The sequence below is a fragment of the Coregonus clupeaformis genome, chromosome 1 (genome assembly GCF_020615455.1).
Source record: "Coregonus clupeaformis isolate EN_2021a chromosome 1, ASM2061545v1, whole genome shotgun sequence".
NCBI lineage: Eukaryota > Metazoa > Chordata > Actinopteri > Salmoniformes > Salmonidae > Coregonus > Coregonus clupeaformis.
Window position 1 is genome coordinate 25626762 of NC_059192.1, and position 13510 is coordinate 25640271.

General features: G+C 43.9%; 1 protein-coding gene across 2 annotated transcripts in view; it reads right to left on the reverse strand.

Annotated features, from left to right (window-relative positions):
• The window catches only part of kansl1a (KAT8 regulatory NSL complex subunit 1a), a 56321-nt gene extending 53670 nt beyond the window's left edge, over positions 1–2651 (reverse strand). Inside the window, exons 1-2 of one of the 2 annotated variants that reach the window (XM_041875262.1) lie at positions 2627–2651; positions 1898–1973 (exon numbers count right to left, since the gene is read on the reverse strand). The gene's annotated coding sequence lies outside the window, so the exon portion shown is untranslated. The remainder of the gene's footprint in view (positions 1–1897; positions 1974–2626) is intronic. The other variant, XM_041875312.1, reaches the window with a different exon arrangement.
• Between the last annotated feature and the right edge of the window lie 10859 nt (positions 2652–13510).

The following is a 13510-nucleotide window of genomic DNA, read 5'->3' on the forward strand; positions in this document are numbered from 1 at the left end:
TGAGGCCTTTAAATAACATACATTAACTTTAAAAAGACCCACGGACACCCTGAATCACGTTCACCAATGCTTGGGAATCCGCCCAATGCTCGGGAATCATCTCCCTCCAAACACCTCCCCCAGTCTTGTGTACTTCTGATTCTGAGCCACACCTTGCAGTCCTGTGATTCGCTAGGATCAAATCATTACTTTAAATTTGTTTACTCACACACAGGCCGGATTTGAGTCATTGTTATTTCAGGCTTATTTGCCCTGTGCAATTGCTGCTGGTCTTGTCTTGCAGGGCTCCCTTGCAAAATAGACCATGGTCTCAATGGGCCCCTCCCTGCTTAAATAAAGGTTAAATAGCCTTAGGACGAGGTTAGGGACCGGATCGACCCCCTGACAAACCAGTAAGTTGAAATTGAATTTTATTCAACATTCTGACTCGCAGTAGGGCAATTAATTTCAATGTATGTTTCCCAAAATGCCTGTATTGCAAGAATATAGTTTTTCATACAAAAATATTTTTTAAAAATCATGCGCGTTTGTCCGCTTGTTCTCATGTTGTCTTTTTGGTCTTGTCTCCTTTACTCTTTCTGTGCTGTGTGCACCTTCCCATTTACTGAAATCACACCAAGCCCCTCCCCCTGCCACTCAAACAAAGACGAGAGATCACTTCTTCCTCTCTGACAAGCGGTTTCAACTAGCTATTTGCATTTGAGGTTTGGTCCAACAGAATCAGTCCTATGGACACCGAAATACATTTTACTGTAACCTTTCTAACGATACCCTTTTTATGTCTCAACTCATCAAATTGCACACAGAGCAGACACTACTGAAACAGGAGAATCAAGTAACATTGATTCTGGAAAATTAATGCCCAGTTTGTCACACGCGGTACCACATAACCCCTAGCAACATTTTTGCCAAATACTGTTATACGAGCTGTCTAGTCTGTTTTATAAAATGTGCAATAAGCATAAAACATAATTATATAAGGTATTAGCAACTCGTTCTCATTCTGAGAAATAAGGTAGGCCAATTGATTTCAACATCTGAACAAAGTGGACTGGCTAGCATGCTGTTCAAACAGTTGGAGACGTACAGAAGGATGTGTTCATAACAATTCAACTGTTCCATCTTGTTAGCTAGCAAATAGATCCAAGTTGCTAAACTTGAAATATAACAATTAGCTGGCTACTCACTAGCACATGGGCTTGTGCTTGAGAGATTGTTTATGAGATCTGTACACAACTTCTATAATGCCTGCTACAAGAAGTTAGTCATTATTAATGAATGTGCATTATGCAATGAATGTGCATTATGCATAGTTATGGTTAAATTTGTAACAATAAAGGGCATTTCCATAGACAGATTTGAAAGCCTGATCAGTTTTTATTAGGTATAATTTCACCAGCCCTGCATTCATTCGATTATTGCTGACTGTTTGAAATGCAGTGTATTTGACCTTTAAATTGTACAACCAAGCTTATTGTGGTCCTCTGTAGCTCAGCTGGTAGAGCACGGCGCTTGTAACGCCAAGGTAGTGGGTTCGATCGCCGGGACCACCCACACACAAAAAAAAAAAATGTATGCACGCATGACCGTAAGTCGCTTTGGATAAAAGCGTCTGCTAAATGGCATATTATTTTTATATTATTTATTGAGAAAATATTATTTACTTTTTATTGTGAAATTGCTCATAAGTTTGAATAAAATCAATACATGATTTTTAGGCCATTTTGCCCAGCCTTAACCCGCAGTGTTGTTTTCCGAGGCTGCTGTACATCACTGCACATAGTATTTATTGTGTATTATTGTGTGTTAACACATTTTGACCTGCTGAAGCAGTTACACATACCTCAAGAAGATTAATGACGTTGTACTACACATTTTTTATTTTTTAATCTCTTACCTTTAATGTATGGTCCATTTGTGAAAAACAGTAGCCTGGATCCAAATCTCCAAAACTCATTGCAAGAAGATACTACCTAACAAAAAATGTGGGTTAATACAAATAAACTGCAAAATAAAGGAACCATTGGTTGTGTCCAGCTTTATGCTTCAACACCAATTGAATGGCATAGTCACATATACAAAACATGACCTGGGATTTGGACTTATCTCAACAGAAGACCACCTTCGAGATCTGAACACTTCTGATAAACGTATTATTTTGGATTGTAATGTCCCTTTAAGACAGGTAGCGCTAGTAGCCAGCTAGCTGTGCTAGTGATGTTTGATAACGTTACCTAGCTAGCTATTAACTAGCAAAGCTACTGTACAAGTTAAACATTAACATCAGCTAACGCGTGTAACAGTGCAATGATGGGCATGATATTACAGCAATAAATACTTCCCTAGTTGGTCTGAAATCATATAATCAAACTTCTGTCATTTAAATGTTTTGATACTTTCTCACTCACACCGCTCGCAAAAGCTAGCTAGCTAACTAAGTAACAGCTAGCTAATATTAGCTAGCTAGCTAGTACTGACCAATACAATGCTGTTTTTGGGCTGTTGGACTGCAAAAAAATAGAAAATACCGATATCACAAACATGTCTGTCTTTAGACATGCACTAAATACTTTTCTTTTTCCATTAAATTAGTTTTCCGAACAAAAACAATAACATGCATGCTCACCTGTCCGTGCAGTGACCGACCGCTCATTGAGGTGATAACAACCCGCCTACAAGTTTAGCAATTGGCCAGTGCTTTGAAGCTGCATTTTTTATTGGATTACGTAGCTGTCGTTCTCTGTTAACAGCCTTCCAGCGGAAATTGTGAAGCGTCAGTGCTATCCCATATCCTTGGGACGTCTATACCCTTACCTTAACCATTTTAAATGTCAACTTCAACATTTATTGTGTCATACAAACTAATAGATATATAGCTTACGCATTCTTTCCATGAATCAGTCAGGTCAATTTGACGCAAAAGCCATTTTGAAGTGGTGTTGATTAAATTCCACCACAGTTCCCTAAGAGGAAAATTCTTGCCGCAAACCAAATCTTCAGATCAAATTAAATTGTATTGGTCGCATAGACATACATATTTAGCAGATGTTATTGCGGGTGTAGCAAAATGCTTGTGTTCCTAGCTCCAACAGTGCAGTAATATTTACAAATACACTGTAATATTCATTTGTGTCAGCATACTGAATTGTAATTGGATGCATTCTACCGTCGTATCATACTGCGCTATGATTGGTTAAGACCACCAGGTGGTGAGGTCATCTTCAAGATAATCATGGCCGGAGACACATGAACATGCGAGTTATAGCTAGCTAATAAAGAGCTACGTTTATAAAGATCCTGTCCTGCTGCATTTTATTATTTTGTACAAAGCATACAAAACAAGACATACACAACAATACACAGGAATCTAAAAGTAAAATAATGGAATTAAGAAATATATAAATATTAGGATAAGCAATGTCGGAGTCCAGAGTATAAATATTTACAGTATATGTGTGATAGGATGTCATTATGGACAGTATGTGGCTAGAATATGTAGTATATCTGTAGGATAGAATAGCATATAGTATGTTCCATTATTAAAGTGACCAGTGTTCCCTGTCTGTGTACAGTGCCTTTGGAAAGTATTCAGACCCCTTGACTTTTTCCAAATTTTGTTAGGTTACAGCCTTACTCTAAAATTGATTAAATTGCTTTTGTTCCTCAATCTACACACAATACCCCAAAATGACGAAGCAAAAACAGTTTTTTAGAAATGTTTGCTCATTTATTAAAAATAAGTAGTCAGACCCTTTTATTTTTTTAAAATTTTTTATTTATTTCACCTTTATTTAACCAGGTAAACCAGTTGAGAACAAGTTCTCATTTACAACTGCGACCTGGCCAAGATAAAGCAAAGCAGTGCGATAAAAACAACAACACAGAGTTACATATGGGGTAAAACAAAACAAAGTCAAAAATACAATAGAAATACATATAATATACAGTGTGCAAATTTAGCAAGTTATGGAGGTAAGGCAATAAAATAGGCTATAGTGCAAAATAATTACAATTTAGTATTAACACTGGAATGATGTGCAAGAGATGATGTGCAAATAGAAATACTGGGGTACAAATGAGCAAAATAAATAACAATATAGGGATGAGGTAGTTGGGCGGGCTAATTTCAGATGGGCTGTGTACAGGTGCAGTGATCGGTAAGGTGCTCTGACAACTGATGCTTAAAGTTAGTGAGGGAGATAAGTGTCTCCAGCTTCAGAGATTTTTGCAATTTGTTCCAGTCATTGGCAGCAGAGAACTGGAAGGAATTGCGGCCAAAGGAGGTGTTGGCTTTGGGGATGACCAGTGAGATATACCCGCTGGAGCGCAGACTACGGGTGGGTGTTGCTATGGTGACCAATGAGCTAAGATAAGGCGGGGATTTGCCTAGCAGTGATTTATAGATGGCCTGGAGCCAGTGGGTTTGGCGACGAATATGTAGTGAGGACCAGCCAACAAGAGCGTACAGGTCACAGTGGTGGGTATTATATGGGGCTTTGGAGACAAAACGGATGGCACTGTGATAGACAACATCCAATTTGCTGAGTAGAGTGTTGGAGGCTATTTTGTAAATGACATCGCCGAAGTCAAGGATCGGTAGGATAGTCAGTTTTACGAGGGCATGTTTGGCAGCATGAGTGAAGGAGGCTTTGTTGCGAAATAGGAAACCGATTCTAGATTTAACTTTGGATTGGAGATTCTTAATGTGAGTCTGGAAGGAGAGTTTACAGTCTAACCAGACACCTAGATATTTGTAGTTGTCCACATACTCTAGGTCAGACCCGTCTAGAGTAGTGATTCTAGTCGGGTGGGCGGGTGCAAGCAGCGTTCGGTTGAAGAGCATGCATTTAGTTTTACTAGTGTTTAAGAGCAGTTGGAGGCTACTGAAGGAGTGTTGTATGGAATTGAAGCTCGTTTGGAGGTTTGTTAACACAGTGTCCAATGAAGGGCCAGATGTATACAAAATGGTGTCGTCTGCGTAGAGGTGGATCTGAGAGTCACCAGCAGCAAGAGCGACGTCATTGATATACACAGAGAAAAGAGTTGGCCCAAGAATTGAACCCTGTGGCACCCCCATAGAGACTGCCATAGGTCCAGACAACAGGCCCTCCGATTTGACACATTGAACTCTATCTGAGAAGTAGTTGGTGAACCAGGCGAGGCAGTCATTTGAGAAACCAAGGCTATTTAGTCTGCCAATAAGAATGCGGTGGTTGACAGAGTCGAAAGCCTTGGCCAGGTCAATGAAAACGGCTGCACAGTACTGTCTATTATCGATCGCGGTTATAATATCGTTTAGGACCTTGAGCGTGGCTGAAGTGCACCCATGACCAGCTCGGAAACCGGATTGCATAGCGGAGAAGGTACGTTGGGATTCGAAATGGTCGGTGATCTGTTTGTTGACTTGGCTTTCAAAAACGTTTGAAAGGCAGGGCAGGATGGATATGGGTCTGTAACAGTTTGGATCTAGAGTGTCACCCCCTTTGAAGAGGGGGATGACCGCGGCAGCTTTCCAATCTCTGGGGATCTCAGACGTTACGAAAGAGAGGTTGAACAGGCTAGTAATAGGGGTTGCGACAATTTCGGCGGCTAGTTTTAGAAAGAAAGGGTCCAGATTGTCTAGCCCAGATGATTTGTAGGGGTCCAGATTTTGCAGCTCTTTTAGAACATCAGCTGTCTGGATTTGTGTGAAGGAGAAGCGGGGGGCATGGGCAAGTTGCAGCGGAGGGTGCAGAGCTGGTGGCCGGGGTAGTGGTAGCCAGGTGGAAAGCATGGCCAGCCGTAGCAAAATGCTTGTTGAAATTCTCGATTATTGTAGATTTATCGGTGGTGATAGTGTTTCCTAGCCTCAGTGCAGTGGGCAGCTGGGAGGAAGTGCTCTTATTTTCCATGGACTTTACAGTGTCCCAAAACTTTTTGGAGTTAGTGCTACAGGATGCAAATTTCTGTTTGAAAAAGTTAGCCTTTGCTTTCCTAACTGCTTGTGTATATTGGTTCCTAACTTCCCTGAAAAGTTGCATATCGCGGGGGCTATTTGATGCTAATGCAGTACGCCACAGGATGTTTTTGTGCTGGTCAAGGGCAGTCAAGTCTGAGGAGAACCAGGGGCTATATCTGTTCTTAGTTCTGTATTTTTGAATGGGGCATGTCTATTTAAGATTGAGAGGAAATTACTTTTAAAGAACAACCAGGCATCCTCTACTGACGGAATGAGATCTATATCCATCCAGGATACCTGGGCCAGGTCAATTAGGAAGGCCTGCTCGCTGAAGTGTTTTTGGGAGCGTTTGACAGTGATGAGGGGTGGTCGTTTGACCGCGGACCCGTTACGGACGCAGGCAATAAGGCAGTGATCGCTGAGATCCTGGTTGAAGACAGCGGAGGTGTATTTAGAGGGTAAGTTAGTCAGGATGATATCTATGAGGGTACCCATGTTTACGGATTTAGGGTTGTACCTGGTAGGTTCGTTGATAATTTGTGTGAGATTGAGGGCATCTAGTTTAGATTGTAGGATGGCCGGGGTGTTAAGCATATCCCAATTTAGGTCACCAAGCAGTACGAACTCTGAGGATAGATGGGGGGCAATCAATTCACATATGGTGTCCAGGGCACAGCTGGGGGCTGAGGGGGGTCTGTAGCAAGCGGCAACAGTGAGAGATTTATTTCTGGAAAGGTGGATTTTTAGAAGTAGAAGCTCAAACTGTTTGGGCACAGACCTGGATAGTATGATGGAGCTCTGCAGGCTCTCTCTACAGTAGATTGCAACTCCACCCCCTTTGGCAGTTCTATCTAGACGGAAAATGTTATAGTTGGGGATGGAAATTTCAGAATTTTTGGTGGCCTTCCTAAGCCAGGATTCAGACACTGCTAGAACATCAGGGTTGGCGGAGTGTGCTAACGCAGTGAATAACTCAAACTTAGGAAGGAGGCTTCTGATATTTATGTGCAGAAAACCAAGACTTTTACGGTTACAGAAGTCAACAAATGATAGCTCCTGGGGAGTAGGAGTGATACTGGGGGCTGCAGGGCCTGGGTTAGCCTCTACATCACCAGAGGAACAGAGGAGGACTAGAATAAGGATACGACTAAAGGCTTTAAGAACTGGTCTTCTAGTGCGTTGGGTACATAGAATAAAGGGGGCAGTTCTCCGGGCGTTGTAGAAAAGATTCAGGGCATTATGTACAGAAAAGGATATGGAAGGATATGAGTACAGTTCAGGTAACCCTAAGCGTTGGGTAACAATGAAAGAGATAGCGTCATTGGAGGCATCGATTGAGCCGGTCTCGGCGTGTATGGGGGAGGAACAAAGGAACTATATGAGGCAGTTTGAGAGGGACTAGGGGTTCTACATTGAAATTGTATAATAACAACTAACCCAAACAGCAATAGGCAAGGCATAATTGACATGGGAGAGAGGCATAAAGCAGTTACATGTGTTATTAGAGAGAGCTAAGACACAACTGGAAATAGCGATAACGTTTGGGCTAAGACTAAACAGAATAAACAGGACAGGGTACCGTGTAAAGGAACAGTCCAGCAGGCATCAGCTGTGCAGCTGAGTGATCATAAGGTCCAGTGAACAGCAATATGTGAGTCCGAGAGCAGTTCAAATTGGTGCTTCAGCACAGCTAGCAGGGAGCACAGTTGTAGTTTGCGTGTGCTAGCGGGCGGGGCTAGCAGATGGATCTTCGTGGTCGTCGCAACGGGGAAGCCTGTTGAAACCACATCAGACTATTTCGTCGGCAGACCAGTCGTGTTGGATCGGGCGGGGCTCAGTGTCAACACTAGGAGGTCCCGTCCGGTTGACAGAGAGGTAGATAGCCGGGAGATGGGCCTGAGGCTAGCTCAAGGCTAACTGGTGCTTGCTATAGGGCAATGGTAATGGTAATCAGCCAACAACAGGTTGCAGCTAGCTAGCTGGTTGTGATGATCCGGCGCTAGGGTCCAGTGATTCCGGCAGAAAGTCCAATAAGCTCTGGGTCGATAGCACGCTGGGTCGATAGCACGCTGTGCAGACTGGCCGACGAATTGTCCAGGCTAGAGCTAGAGCTGGCTGGTGGATAGCGTCTTCACCACTGTCCGTGGCCTACACTAACGGTGACTAATAACAGGTAGCCACTATTTTCAGCTTACGGTTCTTGATGAGAGTTATAAAGAAATAATAGAATCCTTTCCACGTTGGGTGAGGCGGGTTGCAGGAAAGTATATTTAGTTAAAGAATGAAAGTAAAAAAATTGAGAAATATAGACAAAAAAAACAAGAAACGGGATATTTACACAGGACGAAAAATAAAAGCGACCGCACTTGTCTTTGCTGTGTGCTTAGGGTCGTTGTCCTGTTGGAAGGTGAACCATCGCCCCAGTCTGAGGTCCTGAGCGCTCTGGAGCAGGTTTTCATCAAGGATCTCTCTGTACTTTTCTCTGTTCATCTTTCCCTCGATCCTGACTAGTCTCCTAATCCCTGATGCTGAAAAACATCGTCACAGCATGATGCTGCCACCACTACCATGCTTCACCGTAGGGATGGTGCCAGGTTTCCTCCAGACGTGACACTTGGCATTCAGGCCAAAGAGTTCACTCATGGTTTCATCAGACCAGATAATATTGTTTCTCATTGTCTGACAGTCCTTTAGGTGCCTTTTGGCAAACTCCAAGCGGGCTGTCATGCGCCTTTTACTGAGGAGTGGCTTCCGTCTGGCCACTCTACCATAAAGGCCTGATTGGTGGAGTGCTGCAGAGATAGTTGTCCTTCTGGAAGGTTCTCCCATCTCCACAGAGGAACTCTGGAGCTCTGTCAGAGTGACCATCGGGTTCTTGGTCACCTCCCTGACCAAGGACCTTCTCCCCCGATTGCTCAGTTTGGCCGGGTGGCCAGCTCTAGGAAGAGTCTTGGTGGTTCCAAACTTCTTCCATTTAAGAATGATGGAGGCCACTGTGTTCTTGGGGACCTTCAATGGGGCAGAAATGTTTTGGTGCCCTTCCCCAGATCTGTGCCTTGACACGATCCTGTCTCGGAGCTTTACGGACAATTACTTTGACCTCATGGCTTGGTTTTTGCTCTGACATGCACTGTCAACTGTGGGACCTTATATAGACAGGTGTGTGCCTTTCCAAATCATGTCCAATCAAGTGAATTTACCAAAGGTGGACTCCAATCAAGTTGTAGAAACATCTGAAGGATTATCGATGGAAACAGGATGCACCTGAGCTCAATTTCGAGTCTCATAGCAAAGGGTCTGAATACTTATGTAAATAAGGTATTTCTGTTTTCTAAAAACCTGTTTTCGCTTTGTCATTATGGGGTATTGTGTGTAGATTGCTGAGGATTTTTATTTATTTAATCAATTTTAGAATAAGGCTGTAACGTAACAAAATGTGGAAAAGGTCAAGGGGTCTGAATACTTTCTGAAGGCACTGTACATAGGGCAGCAGCCTTTAAGTTTGAGTAACCGGGTGGTAGCTGGCTAGTGACTAAGTTCATAGCAGGGTACTGGGTGGAAGCCGGCTAGTGATGGCTATTTAACAGTCTGATAGCCTTGAGATAGAAGCTGTTTTTCAGTCTCTCTGTCCCAGCTTTGATGCACCTGTACTGACCTCACCTTCTGGATGATAGCGGGGTGGACAGGCCGTGGCTCGGGTGGCTGAGGTCCTTGATGATATTCTTGGCCTTCCTGTGACACCGGGTGCTGTGGATGTCCTGGAGGGCAGGCAGTGTGCCCCCGGTGATGCGTTGGGCAGACCGCACCACCCTTTGGAGAGCCCTGCGTTTCCGGACGGTGCATGGCTATTTATTTGGCTATTTGCAGCTATTTACTCAATTAAATTGTACTAGAAAATATATTGATATGACCATACAACCACAGAGTCTTCTAACCCTATTATTATGTGATAACAAACACACGGTGAGAGTGCAGGGCCATACTGAACAATGTTTTCAATATTAAGGCCTGATCAGAAAGCAGGGACTGACAGAAAGCAGGACAGACCGCCGACAAACAATCATTCTGCATCACAGACCAGTCAGCCAAATGAGGGAACTGAGGCAAATTCAACCATACCACATTACAGTATTTTGCATGCATTGCACCGACGGCCACTGGCATGGCTACACCCCGAATTTGAAGGAAAAAGTCTGACTCAAAGATGAAGTAGTTATTGGATAATACCAGTTCAGCGAGCTCCAAGATACAATCATTGGATGGCGCAAGGGTAGGGTCTCTCTGCTGAAGGAAGCGTTGCAGAGCCTGCAAGCCTCCAGTGTGTGGGAAGTTAGTGTACAAGCTCTCCACATCAAAAGTGGCCAGCAGGGTGCCCTCTGGTATCCTTCCTAAGCCCGCTATCAATGAGATCATGTGACTAGTGTCTTTGACATAAGATGGGAGATTCTCAACCATCGGTTTAATGTGGTGGTCTATAAACTTAGAAATGTTGGACGTCACTGAGTCAGTTGCTGCTACAATGGGTCTACCTGGGGGAGGAGACACTTGTTTGTGTAATTTAGCGACTGTATAAAAAGTTGGTATCTTAGAAAATTTCACACATAGAAATTCACATTCTTTTTTGGTGATTTGTCCTGATTCCAAATAGCTTTCCGCTGTGGATGTGATATTATGCTGGAATTCTAGGGTAGGGTCATGATTCAGTTTGTGATAGAAGTCACCTTTATATAGTTGTCGGCAACATTCATTCACAGTCACACTATTGTCATTGGTTGCACTAATTGCACTGTTTGTCTACATAACCAGGTTCAAGCATTCAGGACATTACCCTGAAGAAGGCACAGTGATGCCGAAACGTTGGTGTTTTTTTTACCCAATAAATTACTGAGAGTTTATACATAGAGTGTGCGACTCTCTTTATTTGTTTTTATAGCATACAGTACATACTGAACAACAAACAATAAGCTAGTGGAGTTCAATGCCTAACCAAACAAAATATACTGAACAAAAATATAAACGCAACATGTAAAGTGTTCGGCGTCGTAACCGACTTCAGTGGGCAAATGCTCACCTTCGATGGCCACTGGCATGCTGGAGAAGTGTGCTCTTCACGGATGAATCCCGGTTTCAACTGTAACGGGCAGATGGCAGACAGCGTGTACGGCGTCGTGTGGGCGAGCGGTTTGCTAATGTCAACATTGTGAACAGAGTGTCCCATGGTGGTTTTGGGGTTATGGTTTGGGCAGGCATAAGCTACGTACAACGAACACAATTGCATTTTATCGATGGCAATTGGAATGCACAGAGATACCTGTGTAGCTCAGTTGGTAGAGCATGGCGCTTGTAACGCCATGGTTGTGGGTTCATTTCCCACGGGGGGCCAGTATGAAAATGTATGCACACACTAACTGTAAGTCGCTCTGGATAACAGCGTCTGCTAAAAATGACTAAACATTTTTTTAAATGATACCGTGACGAGATCCTGAGGCCCATTGTTGTGCCAATCATCCACCGCCATCACCTCATGTTTCACCATCATAATGTACGGCCCCATGTCGCAAGGATCTGCACACAATTCCTGGAAGCTGAAAATGCCCCTGTTCTTCCATGGCCTGCATACTCACCAGACATGTCACCCATTGAGCATGTTTGGGATGCTCTGGATCGACGTGTACGACATTGTGTTCCAGTTCCCGCAAATATCCAGCAACTTCGCACATCCTTTGAAGAGGAGTGGGACAACATTCCACAGGCCACAATCAACAGCCTGATCAACTCTATGCGAAGGAGATGTGTAGTGCTGCATGAGGCAAATGGTGGTCACACCAGATACTGACTGGTTTTCTGATCCACGCCCCTACCTTTTTTTAAAGGTATATGTGACCAACAGATGCATATCTGTATTCCCAGTCATGAGAAATCCATAGATTAGGGCCTAATGAATTTATTTCAATTGACTGATTTCCAAAAATCTTTGAAATTGTTGCATGTTGCGTTTATATTTTTGTTCAGTATACAACCTCATACACTACATGGCCAAGAGTATGTGGACACCTGCACGTCGAACATTTCATTCCAAAATCATAGACATTAGTATGGAGTTGGTCCCCCCGCTTTGCTGCTATAGCAGCCTCTACTTTGCTGGGAAGGCTTTCCACTAGATGTTGGAACATTGCTGCGGGGACTTGCTTCCATTCAGCCACGAGCATTAGTGAGGTCGAGCACTGATGTTGGGCGATTAGGCCTGTCTCGCAGTCGGCGTTCCAATTCATCCCAAAGGTGTTCGATGGGGTTGAGGTCAGGGCTCTGTGCAGGCCAGTCAAGTTCTTCCACACCGATCTCGAAAAACCATCTCTGTATGGACCTTGCTTTGTGCACGGGGGCATTGTCATGCTGAAACAGGAAAGGGCCTTCCCCAAACTGTTGCCACAAAGTTGGAAGCACAGAATCGTCTAGAATGTAATTGTATACTGTAGCATTAAGATTTCCTTTCACTGGAACTAAGGGCTTTAGCCCAAACAATGAAAAACAGCCCCAGGCCATTACTCCTCCTCCACCAAACTTTACAGTTGGCACTATGCATTGGGGCAGGTAGTGTTCTCCCGGCATCCGTCAAACCCAGATTCGTCACTCCAGAGAACGAGTTTCCACTGCTCTAGAGTCGAATGGCGGCGAGCTTTACACCACTCCAGCCGACGCTTGACATTGTGCATGGTGATCTTAGGCTTGTGTGCGGCTGCTCGGCCATGGAAACCCATTTCATGAATCTCCCGACGAACAGTTCTTGTGCTGACGTTGCTTCCAGAGGAAGTTTGGAGCTCGGTAGTGAGTGTTCCAGATGATTGTTATGCGCTACGCGCTTCAGCACTCGGCGGTCCCGTTCTGTGAGCTTGTGTGGCCTACCACTTCGCGGCTGAGCCATTGTTGCTCCTAGACGTTTCCACTTCACAATAACAGCACTTATAGTTGACCGGGGAAGCTCTAGCAGCACATACATTTGACAAACTGAGATGGCATCCTATGACGGTGTCACGTTGAAAGTCACTGAGCTCTTCGGTACGGGCCATTCTACTGCTAATGTTTGTCTATGGAGATTGCATGGCTGTTTGCTCGATTTTATACACCTGTCAGCAACGGGTGTGGCTGAAATAGCTGAATCCACTAATTTGAAGACATGCAGAGGCCAAATTGAGCTCCATACCGCATCACTGTGCGCAGTATAGCTCAGTATAGCTCCGCATTGACATGATTGGTTGACAGTAGGTGAGGGCGGGAGGTCCTGTATAAACAAACTCACTTCCTTGACAACTTCCTTCACAACAGCTCTGCTCAACAGCTCTGCGTTGCTCCGCAAAGCGCAAGAAGTATGAGTTCCCTTACTTCTGCAGAGGCCATATCATCGTAAATGCTGCACGGCCAATGCAGACATCGGATTGACCATGCAACGCCTGTTAGTCTAATACAGTGACAACTAAAAGATACCAAAAACGATTTAGTCCAATCAACGTAAGCTAATTATGATTTGGCTGTCAATGGTTCTGATTTCTGTATCTGTGTGTGTGTGTGTGTGTG